This window comes from Carcharhinus amblyrhynchos, chromosome 8 (assembly GCF_965287045.1).
Source record: "Carcharhinus amblyrhynchos chromosome 8, sCarAmb.v2.hapA, whole genome shotgun sequence".
Taxonomy (NCBI): domain Eukaryota; kingdom Metazoa; phylum Chordata; class Chondrichthyes; order Carcharhiniformes; family Carcharhinidae; genus Carcharhinus; species Carcharhinus amblyrhynchos.
The window spans coordinates 8,766,113-8,779,389 of record NC_137331.1 but is presented as its reverse complement, the minus strand read 5'-3'; the positions used below and the strand labels follow the sequence as shown (position 1 = coordinate 8,779,389).

The 13,277-nt window shown below is 44.9% G+C and overlaps 1 protein-coding gene across 1 annotated transcript in view; it reads right to left on the bottom strand.

The window, feature by feature from the left end:
* The window catches only part of pou6f2 (POU class 6 homeobox 2), a 534,150-nt gene that overhangs the window by 65,416 nt on the left and 455,457 nt on the right, over positions 1–13,277 (bottom strand). The window lies entirely within an intron of this gene.

Below are 13,277 nucleotides of genomic sequence, written 5' to 3'. Positions count from 1 at the left end.
CCCATTTGTCTTCATGCAGGCCAAGACTGCCAACAACAAGAGACAGAACACAGGCTAGAGGAGGGACAGACAACATCCAGGAGATGTCCAAATTTGGGGAGGATTGCAGGGTGGACTGAGATTGCTCCTGTGGTGAAGGTGAGATTGTAGAAGGAGGCCATTTGGCTCATTGAGTCTGCACCGATGCAGTATCTTACCCAGGCCCTCCCCCTACCTCAATGTCACAACCCCACACACTCAACCTGTTAATCCCCTGAACGTACACGTCTTTGGACTGTGGAAGGAAATTGGAGCAAAACCATGCAGACACGGAGAACATGCAAACTCCACACAGTCACCCAAGGCTGGAATCGAACTCGGGTTCCTGGTGCTGTGAGGCAGCAGTGCTAACCACTATGCCACTGCAGTAAAGTCCCTATAGTCCCAGATGACCATTGGCTGACTGGTGGTGATTTACTCTGAAGTTCAGTTCACCTCAGGTGAGGGGCAAGGTTGAGAAGGCAGGCCCTCTCCAGCAATCTAGTATAAATGAGTCCTCAATGAGTTGATCACATCCTCATTCATAATCAGAGATATGCAATGTTATGTTGAATCAGTTCATGAATTAAATCTCATGCAGGCAGCAACAGCAGGTCAAGTTAGACCAACGCAGGCAGCATAAGCCCACTGGTCACCTCAGAGGAGGATGCTGAAAAGCATTACAGTGTTCACATACACCCTCCACCAGCATAGAACATACCACCCTGGTGGGCCATGGATCTAGATTAGGCTCACATTCTGGCAAACAGTTCACTGACACATTTCTGCAGCAGTTGGAGGCAGTGACGGCCCAGGTCCATGCAACTTGGAGGACTGGTGGAGAACAGCTGAAGCCAAGTCAGATGATGAGTCTCTGGAAGCGGCTGTCTCAAATCTGCTGCAGATGCAAAGAAGGTGGAGGCGGAACATCAGCAAGTGGCAGTTAACAGATCAGAACAAAGGAGGAGGGGTCCGTCTGCATTTCTCTGATGTTGTGGCTCTGACATGAGTGCTTGAAGTCTCCATGGGAAAGGTGGCAGAGACCTTGGAGATGTTGGCTGAAGCAGGTTCTGCTGGATTTGTTCTTGGATCTTCAGTCCATTGTTACAGGCATTGGTGGGATCCATCAATGACTAGGCAAGATGGGGACAGGGAACCTGGACCACCCTCCAGTTGCCCCTTCTCAAACAGTCAGGCAGGGACCCATGGGACATTCACTCAGGTGACTCTGAGAGTGTTCAGCTGATCCCTTCTGCCTGTAAATCCACCTCCACCCCTCCAGCTCCACAGATCAAGGCGTGTGCACCTGCCTTACAGCAGGAGACCCAAGCTGTCTGGAACCTCCAGGTCCCAGTCCTCTGGAGGATGCCCGCCAAAGTCATCAAGGACAATAAGGTATTGCAGTGACCTGGCTGCCTCCATCTTTACTACGGATGACAGGGATACATATACATGTAGCAGTAGCATTAGAAAGATTAAGAAACCTTGATATCACTCTTTTTTGAGTTACTCACTGTATACATCACGCACCTTCATAAATACATTTCCTGTTCATGACAATAGTCTCATCGTTTGAATGCACTGTGTATTGTGCATCAATGTAACCTCTTATTGTGACGGTGACCCAAGTTCCTACTCTGTGACTGCCTCTCTTTGTGAACCTCAGATTCATATCTAACTGACTTACGTTAGTTATACATCCCTTGTAGACTGTCAGGGAGATGGCATCTCTTTATTGAAAACAACTGCGAATTGCCTGAGGGATTGATATTAAAAGACACCATGCAGTTATGTGTGCGCAACCGTATTGCAGGTTATCACTTGTGTTGACTCATTATCAATAGCTGTCTTCATTGTTTATGCCAAAGCACATAACCTGCAGCCATGATGGTCTTTCCAGCTATATGTGCACCTTTGTGGCACCGAGAAGTATCTCATTCTGGAGGCTATGACTGCATCAAGTCTGCTTGATGAGGCTTTGTGCTGGTGTGCTGCTTTTCACCAGCCAGAGCAGCTCCATACAGCTTTGACTGCTGACCTTTCCAAAGATTAGGGTCTGGTGAAACATGAGGGCTGGTGGTCAAAAGGTTTTTCAGATCATTACTGACATGCCACCAGGGGACAAGGGAAATATGCTTTGGTACCTTTGTCTGCACTTTACACCTCTGGAACTTTGTGGCAACGAGTGTGTCATGGGCACATCTTCCAGATCTTGCAGTTTCAATTGCATCATCAGACAGAGACTTCCCATCATTGCCCTCTTCAGCTTCCTGCCCTTCCAGTTCTTCATTGCCTGAGGAGTTCTCAGTTGCCTCCACCTTTCCCTCTGGCAAATGATCTCCCCTTTGAAACGTAGGTTGTGCAGGGCGTAAACAGGCCACGATATGGGAAATCCTCTCTGGAGGATACTACAGAGCACTACCAGAAAGATCCAAACATCTGAAATGCATTTATAGAATGTCAATGATCTGCTCAATGATGGCTCTTGCTAAACTACGTGCCCTTTCCTCAGAGACATTTTGAGGACAATGCATGAGTGTCACAAGCCATTGTTACAGCAGGTACCCCTTATCACTAGCCAGCTCGGTCAGTACTGCGAACCTTCGAACATTTGAGACACCTGGGAGTGCCTCAAGATGTACAAGTCATGGGAACTCGCAGGTGTAAACATGCATGATTTGGTTTTGATGGCCACACACCAGCTGAATGTTTAGTAAGTGGAACCCTTTTCTGTTAATGAATACCAAGGCTGCCAATATTGAGCTCTCAAAGCCACCTGTGTGCAACTGATTGCACCCTGAGCTCCAGGGAAGACAGATTGTTGTGAAACCCAGGAATATAGCAGACTGGTTAGCTTTACCCAATACAAACTTAGAGTGTTAATGATGAGCCTCAACTGTACAGGGCCTCCATCACCTCCTTGATACATGTATGCGCTGAGTTGGAGAACGGTCCTTTGTGAATCCCCGGAATGATCTGCTGGCAAAGAAAGTATTTTCAGGGGCACTGGCAGGGGATGTTCTCCCAGTCCATGGGGGATTAGCTCCTCCCACAGAGTGTGACAAGTACAGATGTGCGCGGCATTGTCTCTCACTCATCTCCTGTCAGGAAAGGTGCCTTCGATAGTTACTTTGCATCAATCTTCACGATGGAAGACACCAGTGGGATGCCAGAACTCAGTCAGGGGGTATAGGTGAGTGTAGTGGCCATCAATAAGGAGAAGGTCCCAGGGAAACTGAAAGGTCTGAAAGTGGATAAATCATCTGGACCGGATGGACTACACCCCAGGGTTCTAAAAGAGATAGCTGAGGAAATTGTGGAGGCATTGGTGGTGATTGTTCAGGAATCGCTGGAGGCAGGGAAGATACCAGAGGACTGGAAAGTAGCTAATGTAACACCGCTGTTTAAGAAGGGAGTGAGGCAGCAGACAGGAAGTTATAGGCCAGTTAGCCTGGCTTTGGTCATTGGCAAGATTTTAGCGTCTATTATTAAAGATGAGATGGCAGAGCTCTTGGAAGTGCATGATAAAGTAGGACTGAGTCAGCATGACTTTGTCAAAGAAAGGTCATGTCTGACAAATCTGTTAATACTCTTTGAGGAGTAACAAGAAGGTTAGATTCAGGAGAACCACTGGATGTGATTTATTTAGATTTCCAGAAGGCCTTTGACAAGATGCCACATAGGAGATTGTTAAATAAGTTAAGAGTCCATGGTGTTAAGGGTAAGATCCCAGCATGGATAGACAATTGGCTGACTGGCAGAAGGCAGAGAGTGGGGATAAAGTGGTCTTTCTCAGGATGGCAGCTGGTGACTAGTGGTTTGCCTCTGGGTCAGTGCTGGGATCACAACTTTTCACAATATACATTAACAATTTGGAGGAAGGAACTGAAGGCATGGTTGCAAAGTTTGCAGATGACATAAAGATATGTAGAGGGACAGTTAGTATTGAGGAAGCAGGAGGGCTGCAGAAGGACTTGGACAGGCTAGGAGAATGGGCAAAGAAGTGGCAGATGGAATAAATGTGGAAAAGTATGAGGTTATGCACTTTGGAAGGAGGAATGGAGACATAGACTATTTTCTAAATGGGAAAATGCTTAGGAAATCAGAAATACAAAAGGACTTGGGAGTCCTTGTTCAAGATTCTCTTAAGATTAACGTGCGGGTTCAGTCGGCAGTTAGGAAGGCAAATGCAATGTTAGCATTCATGTCGAGAGGGCTAGAATACAAGAGCAGGGATATACTTCTGAGGCTGTATAAGGCTCTGGTCAGACCCCATTTGGAGTACTGTGAGCAGTTTTGGGCCCCATATCTAAGGAAGGATGTGCTGGCCTTGGAAAGGGTCCAGAGGAGGTTTACAAGAATGATCCCTGGAATGAAGAGGAACAGTTGAGGACTCTGGATCTGTACTCATTGGAGTTTAAAAGGATGAGGGGGAATCTTATTGAAACTTACAGGATACTGAGAGGCCTGGATGGAGTGGACGTGGAGAGAATGTTTCCACTAGTAGGAAAAGCATAACCTCAGGCTTAAGGGAAAGGAGGAATTTCTTCATCCAGACTGGTGAATCTGTGAAACTCTTTGCTGCAGAAGGCTGTGGAGGCCAGGTCATTGAGTGACTTTAAGAGATAGATAGGTTCTTGATTAATAAGGGGAGCAGGGGTTATGGGGAAAAGACAGGAGGATAGGGTGAGAAAAATATTGAATGGTGGAGCAGACTCGATGGGCCGAGTGGTCTAATTCTGCTGCTATGTCTTATGGTCTTACTTGCAGAAAGCACGTTAGAGACTTCCACTGGTCATAATGCACAAATCCAGCAGCTGTGCTCCCTTCATGGTTGGCTGCACCTTCCACTCTCCCATTACCCTCTGTTATTGCTTATACTGATCGTCATCATTGCAAACCCAATGACTCCTGCAGTCTTCCGGCAAAGTGTTCCAATGGCACTATCTCAATAAACTCTTCCTAAGTTCTATCAGTTTAGACTCCATTTCCATGATGTTACTCTATGCAGTGTGAGAGTGCCTCCTACTGGGGCTCAGCCATGGCTACAATGTTTCAGCCTCCTCCCTGCAGATTCTTTTCCATTTTCAACTTCAAACTGCATCAGAACGTTGGCAACTCGAGATGGTGGTGGTGCATTTTTACACTGAGACCAGCTTTGATCCTCCCCTGTCAGAGTTTGGGGTTCCCGGATCCTCCTGGAGCCACATTCTGTGCAGGTAGAACTCCTTTTGGTGATTTTTTAGCCTACCCCAGTAACCCCGGATCCCACTGTCATTGTAGTGGACATCCTTGCCCACCCCTCCTAACCCATCAATGTTGATGTCTCCATGCCCCATGTGGATCCCAACCCTGCCCATCTTCAGCCAATATACACGGTTACCTACAGAGGTGATTTGCCCCTCCTTGGATGGAGAATATGACACATGTGCCATGTGCAGCCTGTAGCTTGGCCCAGGACTTCCTCTAATCTCTCATCCTATGAAGTCCAGAGAGCCCCAGTACTACCTTTAATCTCTCATCCTGATCTTTTGGCATCAGTCCAAGGCCTTTAACTGTCTTTTGCTTAGCTTTCTGGCTCCTCAAAGATTGGCCTCAAGACCCTTTCCCTTCCTCCTGCTCCATGAGTTTCTGTGCAATCGTTCCATCTTGTGCTGCACTAACCACCCCCACCCCTTTCTGACTCTGGAATCTGTGTATATCCCCTTCCTTCAAGCAAATCAAATCCCATCCACCCCTTCTGAGTCTGCATTCTACTCTTCCATGTCAGACTCCAACTTCCCCATCCTGCTATCATTCTTCCCCCTTCCCCTCCAATCCTCACCCTTCATGTCTCTGTCATCTCCCCGGCCCTCTGAACGCCGGACTGGTCTCTGCTTTAGAGTGCAGCTCTGCCTGAGACACGTGGGACACAATGTTGTCCAGCCATGGTAAGCAGCATCCCTCATGTACACCCACCAGTGTGAGCGAACACTGGCATCGCTGGAGAACTATTGGAGGTAGACTTTGACTGCCACACTCACCTCAGTCACAAGTGAATGAGAGTGGAGAGCAGCACACCACTGATTTCCAATTGCGACTTTGAGCAGTCCAATTTCCTGCTGGTGTGGCATGTAATTACGAGGGGAAACATGATTCTGGCGAGTTGTGCTTTTAATGAGTATTCATGACATATCAATTAATGCAAATGGCATTCCTGACATGGAACAGTGGGAAAGTTCAATGGCCATCAACTACCACAAGGGCGATGAGGGGATAATTCTGACTCACTTTTCTGACGGCAGGAATCTGATTTTTGATCTCACTCAGTTTTTCTGCTCCCACTAAAACCTGCTGCTGATGGAACCAGAAAATTCCACTCACTGGCTCTGATAGTTGCATGGAATTGCATGGGGATAACCTGAAATTCAATTCAGCAAGTCCCAATCTGTGATCTCCACTCAACTGTCCCAATTCATTTTGGGATTTGCATCACTAAACAATGCAATGGACAGCATGCATGATGTGGTTCTAGCTTTTTTAAGGCACAGTCAGAGGAGAAGGGGCATGTTTCTTCCAATGTTGAGGAAAAACATGTGATTCTCACCAAAAAAGAAAAGGTTGGAAGCAGTTGTGGAGCTGAGTAGCAGGAGCATTGTACCCTGTTCTTGGATGCAACGTAGGAGGCAGTTTAATGACCTAACTAGACTGGGAAAAGTGAGACCATTTGCTGATTCATCTACATCCTGACGTGTAAAACCTCTATTCTTTCATTCAGTCTCACATCACACCATTTCAAATTTTAGCAGCACCCAGCTTTCGCTGGTTATGAATTTCACCATTTCCACATCTACTCATTGTGATGTCTGCGTCACCCTCATCAAATGCATCATCAGGCAAATAGCTCACCGTCACTCAGGTCTGCCTATCACTCCTTGTAGGAGAAAAGAGCGCAAAAGAGAGATATTGGAGGTGGACTGCCACAAATAGACCAGCTCACAGATGCAAAGGAGATGCCGAGGAGATAAGTAGCGAAATCTGAATCCCAGTCAATTGGAGATGGAGAGATGGAGAGCTCACAGCTAGCTGGTGACAAGAATTACAAAGCATTCTAGCACATACATGTTGACCTCATTTCATCAATAACTGAATTCTGAGAAGACGGAGTGCAGTGATTGCCAAGGTTGTTACCTTTCCGCAATTAAATAAGATTCTCTTTCTATTGTCTTCCAGTGCACAGTAAATGCTGTTGGATGAGTGTGTGTCTATGGCACATGTATGTGTGTGCACAGCATTTGTGTGTGTGTGTGTGTGTGTGTGTGTGTGTGTGTGTGCGCGCGCGCGCACGCGGGGGGGAGGGTGGCGTGGCGGGGCGAGAGAGGTTGGGGACAATCCTCTTCAAGCTCTGCTCAGCTAGACACAGATGCTGAACCACATTGAGGAGAAGGTTGCCGTAAGTACCTCAGAGATACAGCCAGATACTGGAAGACGTGTTTCCACAGCCCTGTACTTACAAAGAACAAAGAATAGTACAGCACAGGAAACAGGCCCTTCGGCCCTCCAAGCCTGCGCTGCTCATTGGTCCAACTAGACCATTCGTTTGTATCCCTCCATACTTCATAATCTATTGCGGTTTTCCCAACCAAAATGATTGAAAATTATTCAAAATTCATGCAATGGAACTAAAATTGACCTTAATCTTCAGTTCTGTGGCTGGCATCTCCAAGACCTGACAAATCTTGTACCTCCTGTATAAGTGTTGGCTGGGAAAGAGCTGCAATTGCGTGGTTTAGACTTCTTATATTGGTCAGGCCCTTGCACGAGACCCACAGAATTTGGAGCCGAACACAAAAGCTCCATGTGCCCACACAAAAAGTGAAAATTCAAAGGGCACAAAAACCTTGAGGGAAGTGAGACAGACAAAGGAAGGTTATAAAAAGAAGGTGAGGGGACATGGAGAAGATAAAAATAAAGTTTCAGTATGGGAAGGAGACAGAGGAAAGAGGAGGTACAGATGCAGAGGTGTGCTGTGACATATAAAAGGTTGGGAACCACTGATCTAGTGCATTCTGCTTATCTTACTGGTTTGTGATCAAAGCAGAAAGATTCAAAACTCAAGTCACAGTTCACGTTTACCATTTCTACGTCACCGGGGATTTTGTGTATAAGGAAAGTGATGACATCTTGCGGAAAAGCATCGGCACAACAGTAACAGTTCCCAATCAAGATTAGGAGGGTGTCTACTGTAGAGTCTGAAAAATCATTCAATTTAATCACTGGGAGGGTTAGAGAAATGCTGATAGGAATGAACGCGAGCAATTAGGAATAGCTTAGTGGTTAAAAACTGGGCAGCATGGACAAGTTGGGGCAAGGGGCCTGCTTCATTGTCGTAAACTTCTATTACTCTAAAGCACTCAGAGGTTTCAGACAATAGGGCAACATTCAACACTGAGGCAAACCTTGCAAGTTTCTCCTGGGCACTTGTCCTTTCAGTGCAGGATGGCATTTGAACAACAGGAATGTAGAATCAAGATGCCATAGACTGCACTTTCCCTCGAGCATCAGAGGAATAAATATAGCATAGAAGTGCATCCAGCACACACATGCCCAGCATATCTTGATTTAGTTGTATAAGCTTGTTCTGGTTTCTTCCTTGGGATGATTCTGATTACAGTTACATTAGTTTCATTAGTTGCTTTCAAAGCAGTATTTATGGTGCTGACTTCTCAGGTGACACTGGGTATATTAATTTAATGCCCACTCAAGGTCCTCATCCCACCACTGCTGGTATTAACCCAGCAGCGGGCAAGGGGCTTACCATGTGTGGTGTATGACAAGCAAACCTGAGTGGGGTTGCTTAACAGCAGAAGAGCTAAAAGATCCTCAAAAGACATGGACTACATTGGAAGAGCAGTTCAAAATCAGGTTTAACTTCTGTATTCACTGAGTAGAGTTCATGTCAGTTTGACAACTGCCTACAGAATCCATAGAAAACTTCATCACCAGGTGTAGAGAAAAGGGTACTAACTGTGATCTTTTTCAAAGGCAGGACTAGCAGATAACATTTAGCAGAACTAGCAGACAACATTTAGCAGAACTTGCAGACATCATTTAGCAGAACCAGCAGACAACATTTTTGAGTTGGTGACTGCACCCACAGCCATGGAAGCATTCCACAAAGATCCACTAGACCAGCCCAAAATATACAGCATCAAAAAACGACTGAAGGATGGACGTATCGAAGGATACGAAGCGATCTTCACAGGTCGACAAGGCTTCCGGGTCCTAAGGACAACTCCAATTGGTGATGATCATCCACATCTAGTAAGACACATGGAAGGAATGGCCTTCTGCTTATACCAAGAAAGTACCATCTTTCCAGCAATTCTGAAAAGCATGTGGTGAAAAGGGTCACTGGCAGTGACTGTGCACTAGAACAAAGTGTTTTGCAGCTATAAAGAGCCATCACTGATTCCTAGACACTGTATACAATGGGTGCTTTCAAGCATTAGGAACGAGCACCCGTATTCTGTAAGAAACACTACATGAGGTGATTAACAAAACAGAAACAGGTAATGATGTGCACAACAAGACAAAGAATGATAACAAAGGTTTCATTCACATCATCAATCTTGTCGAAAACATACATACTTTCACACCATCTGAAATGTTTGCCAAGAGTTAAATTGCCGACTCTAAGGAAGTCGTTAACTATTTGTTATTGACCAAGTTAGAAAAATATTACTTTTGCAAAATTCTAAAAGACATGCATTCACATGTATGCAAGGTGCTGGTGAAACTAACTACTATGCAACTTTCAGTGCACAACTAATTCCATGTGCCAGATCCAATAACCTTGGGGTGAATGTACAACCAATCCTCCTGGGTGTTACAGATACTCTACATCGTGGAGATTAAAGGCTCAGCGATACTAGCATTCCGTGGCCTCACATTAGTGACAATCCATGGAATCAGTCAGACCTCACAGGGCACATCAGCCTCAGAAACTACTCCTAATGCCTCCGTTGAAGATCTAACGTTAAAACGTCCAGAATGTTTTGACAAAATTGACAATTTCAAGTTACACCTTATGCTTATTGGAGAATGCAAGTCCGTTAGTTTTCTCTGGGACAGTTTACGCAACACAGAAGCATAAAAAAAGGGCAAGGGATTATATACTACAGAAACCATGGAACACCATCGTTGAAGGAAGGCCTAATTTAATTCAGCACTTCCAAGAACATGCAAAACCACCTTGGCCTTACTGGAACAAGCTCGATATCTGCTGGGGAGTCATTTTTAAAGGCGAGCAGGTCACCACCATACTGGAATCTTTACAACCTGATATTCTTCAACAATTCCTTCAGTCACACATGGGCATGGATTGGCTGAGAACACTCACGCGAGAGACAGTCTATTGGCTGGGTAGAAACACTGAAAGCGCCTGCTCAGTGAGAGGTCTCACTGTATCAATTCATACAAAAACAAATAGGAGAAGCCCAGGTTTAACACCACTGCTACAGAGATGAAAATGTGTACGTCCTCCTCTCAAATTATAACCTACACATCATGTTTTTAACAGAACCCATCTTTGTGGTCTAAAATAACAAGTTTTATGTTAATTCATGAAAATAGACTCACATCACTGTTGATTAAAATGGGCACTAACAAACATTTCCCTTTATATACAGCAAGCTAACATCATTGTTTTTCTCCCCCTTCCCCTGAAGATGAGGAAAAGATCTTTTCCATTTTTTCCCCTTTTCATCTCTTCCATTCCAGTTATGTTCAAACCCATGAAGTGAGTCACAAGTCTGATTGAGCTCCCTTGAATGCAGGAGGAGCATTAAAAGAATACCACAAGTTGCCACCAAAAAGGCATGTCTTCAAAAGAAGTACTTACCTGAATGTGAAGCTAAGCAATGAGGTGCTTCTTCCAGTCCCACAATGAAATCACTGGCTGCTGCCAAGCACCACTTTGATCGTTCTCCTGATTGATGCCTTGCTGTGGCTCCTTCCATTCTCGACTTCCTTTTCCAGATTAACTAATCCTCCCGCTTGCATCTTCTACCCCTTTAGTGACCAAGCAGGGAGGTGATGCAGCAACTCAGTTCAAAGCCTCTTTGCTGCAAGTAGCCTGGGGATGCCCTGCAGGGTACACACAGCTTGTTGGTCTCATTTAAATGCCATTCAGGTACAGGTATTGTTCCCTCTACCCTGTTCGCGCCAGCCAAATAGTTAGCAAATTCTTTTTTAGTTAGATTAATAGTCAACTCCTAACCACGCTCTCCATGGCCCAGAACATTTTTTCCTGCCTATTTCTATTGAAGAGTGACTTTTACTTTAATGTTGAAGACACTATATCAATGCAAACTCAAGTCTCCACAGGCTATTCATAGCAAGAAGACTTGTTAATGGATAAATGCAGCTGGAAAACTGGTTGCTTGAAGGTACATGAGAGTAAGAAACCACTAATGGACCTCCTTCCCTTCATGGTGTGAGGCATCCACTCAGCGGCTCCCTGTTACTAGCTTTCAGGCCTCCACATCACCTCTAATGTTTTAATCGTTAAATGCATTTCTTTCTTTTGCATTTACTATCCGCGTCTCAGAGCATTCCAGGAAAATGCCAACGTAATTATGTTGTAAGAGCAAAGCTGAATCAATTATTTCTGAGCAAATTCAACTGAAGTATCCCGAGAAGTAAATTTCCTCAACAGTTTCTGCCACTCCCAAATTACATCTGCCAAATCCCCTCTTACGTCAGTAATAGTATATTCCCACACAACTCCCCTGCAAAAGGTCAGGAAACTTGAGTTTCCTGTCGATACACCCCTTAGTTTTACGCACAGCTGGATCATAGGCCACTTTATCGGGTGTTTTGTAGCAATTTTAAAAATTCTCCTGAGACCTACACCGTATCTACGCATATTTTGTGACATCACGTATCCATTACATTGAAAAGGTAATGACCAGAATTCTCTGGCCACTCATGCCCCGCTGCCAACGAGAACGACGCATTTAGCACTCAGCCAAGTCTCCATTCACTGCAGCGGGGACTAGGGAATCCCACTGGCATGGTCGGCCGAGAATGCCAGCCAATAACTTGTACAGTTGTTTTTGAAATGTGTTCTCCTTATTATGAATAAATGATAGCTTGATAGCTTTAAACATCAATTTTAACAGCATCAATAGTTAAAAAGCAGCATAAGAAAAGCAGCAAATTAGTGCACTTTCTCAGATTCTGGCAATGCTGATTTCACATGTTTTATCCTTTTTTTTAATATTCTGGTTCTTGCTGATGGTGTTGGTAAAAGTTGCTATATAAATCAGCATAAATTAAAGTGTAATTAAAGCAAAATACTTTACATATTCTGCTATCTCACCTTTTGCCACTATTTGCACACTTCATCCCTTAATTGGCAGCATTAACATTCTCTTTTGCCTCGTGTCCATGACAAATTTGTTAATATCTCTTCTGCTTGACCTATCCCTGGTTTCTATTCTGCTCCAAATCCTCCGCCCGCTTTCCAATTATAAAATTTCTTATATTCCTACCTTTCTTCAGGGTCATCAAGATTAAAAATGTCAACTGTGTGTGGCTGTCAGACCTGCTGTATTTATCCAGCATCTTCTGTTTGTAAATTGAAGTGAAATTACATCAAATAAATTCTGACCTGCTGCATTTCATTTGAATCACTGATTTCCACATTTTCTAAAACTTCTTCTTTACGTTATCTCATCTTCTCTTCCCATCGCCAAATTAGTTCCCTATTCTACCACATATGATTCTTCATTTTGTAAAGTCATCAAAGTCAGCAGCATTGTTCATAGACTCCTACAGTACAAAAGGAAGCCATCCAACCCATTCAGTCCATACCAACAACAACCTCACCCAGGCCCCACGTATTTACCCTGCTCATCCCCCTGACAATTTGGCATGGTCAATCAACCTAACCCGCACATCTTTGGAGAGTGGGAGTGAACCAGGGAACCAGGCCACCACTGTTCGTTCCACTCTTTGACTCCTGTTCTCCTCTGAGGGACTAACAGAACCACAGAATCCCTATAGAAGGAGGATATTCGGCCCATCAAGTCTACACTGACTCTCCGAAAGAGCATCTTACCCACCCCTGTAACCCTGCACATTTACCAAAGCTAATCCACCTGACTTACACATCTTTGGACACGAAGGGGAAATTTAGCATGGCCAATCCACCTAACATGCACAACTTTGGGAGGACACCAGAGCACCCGGATGAAACTCACGCCGACTCGGGG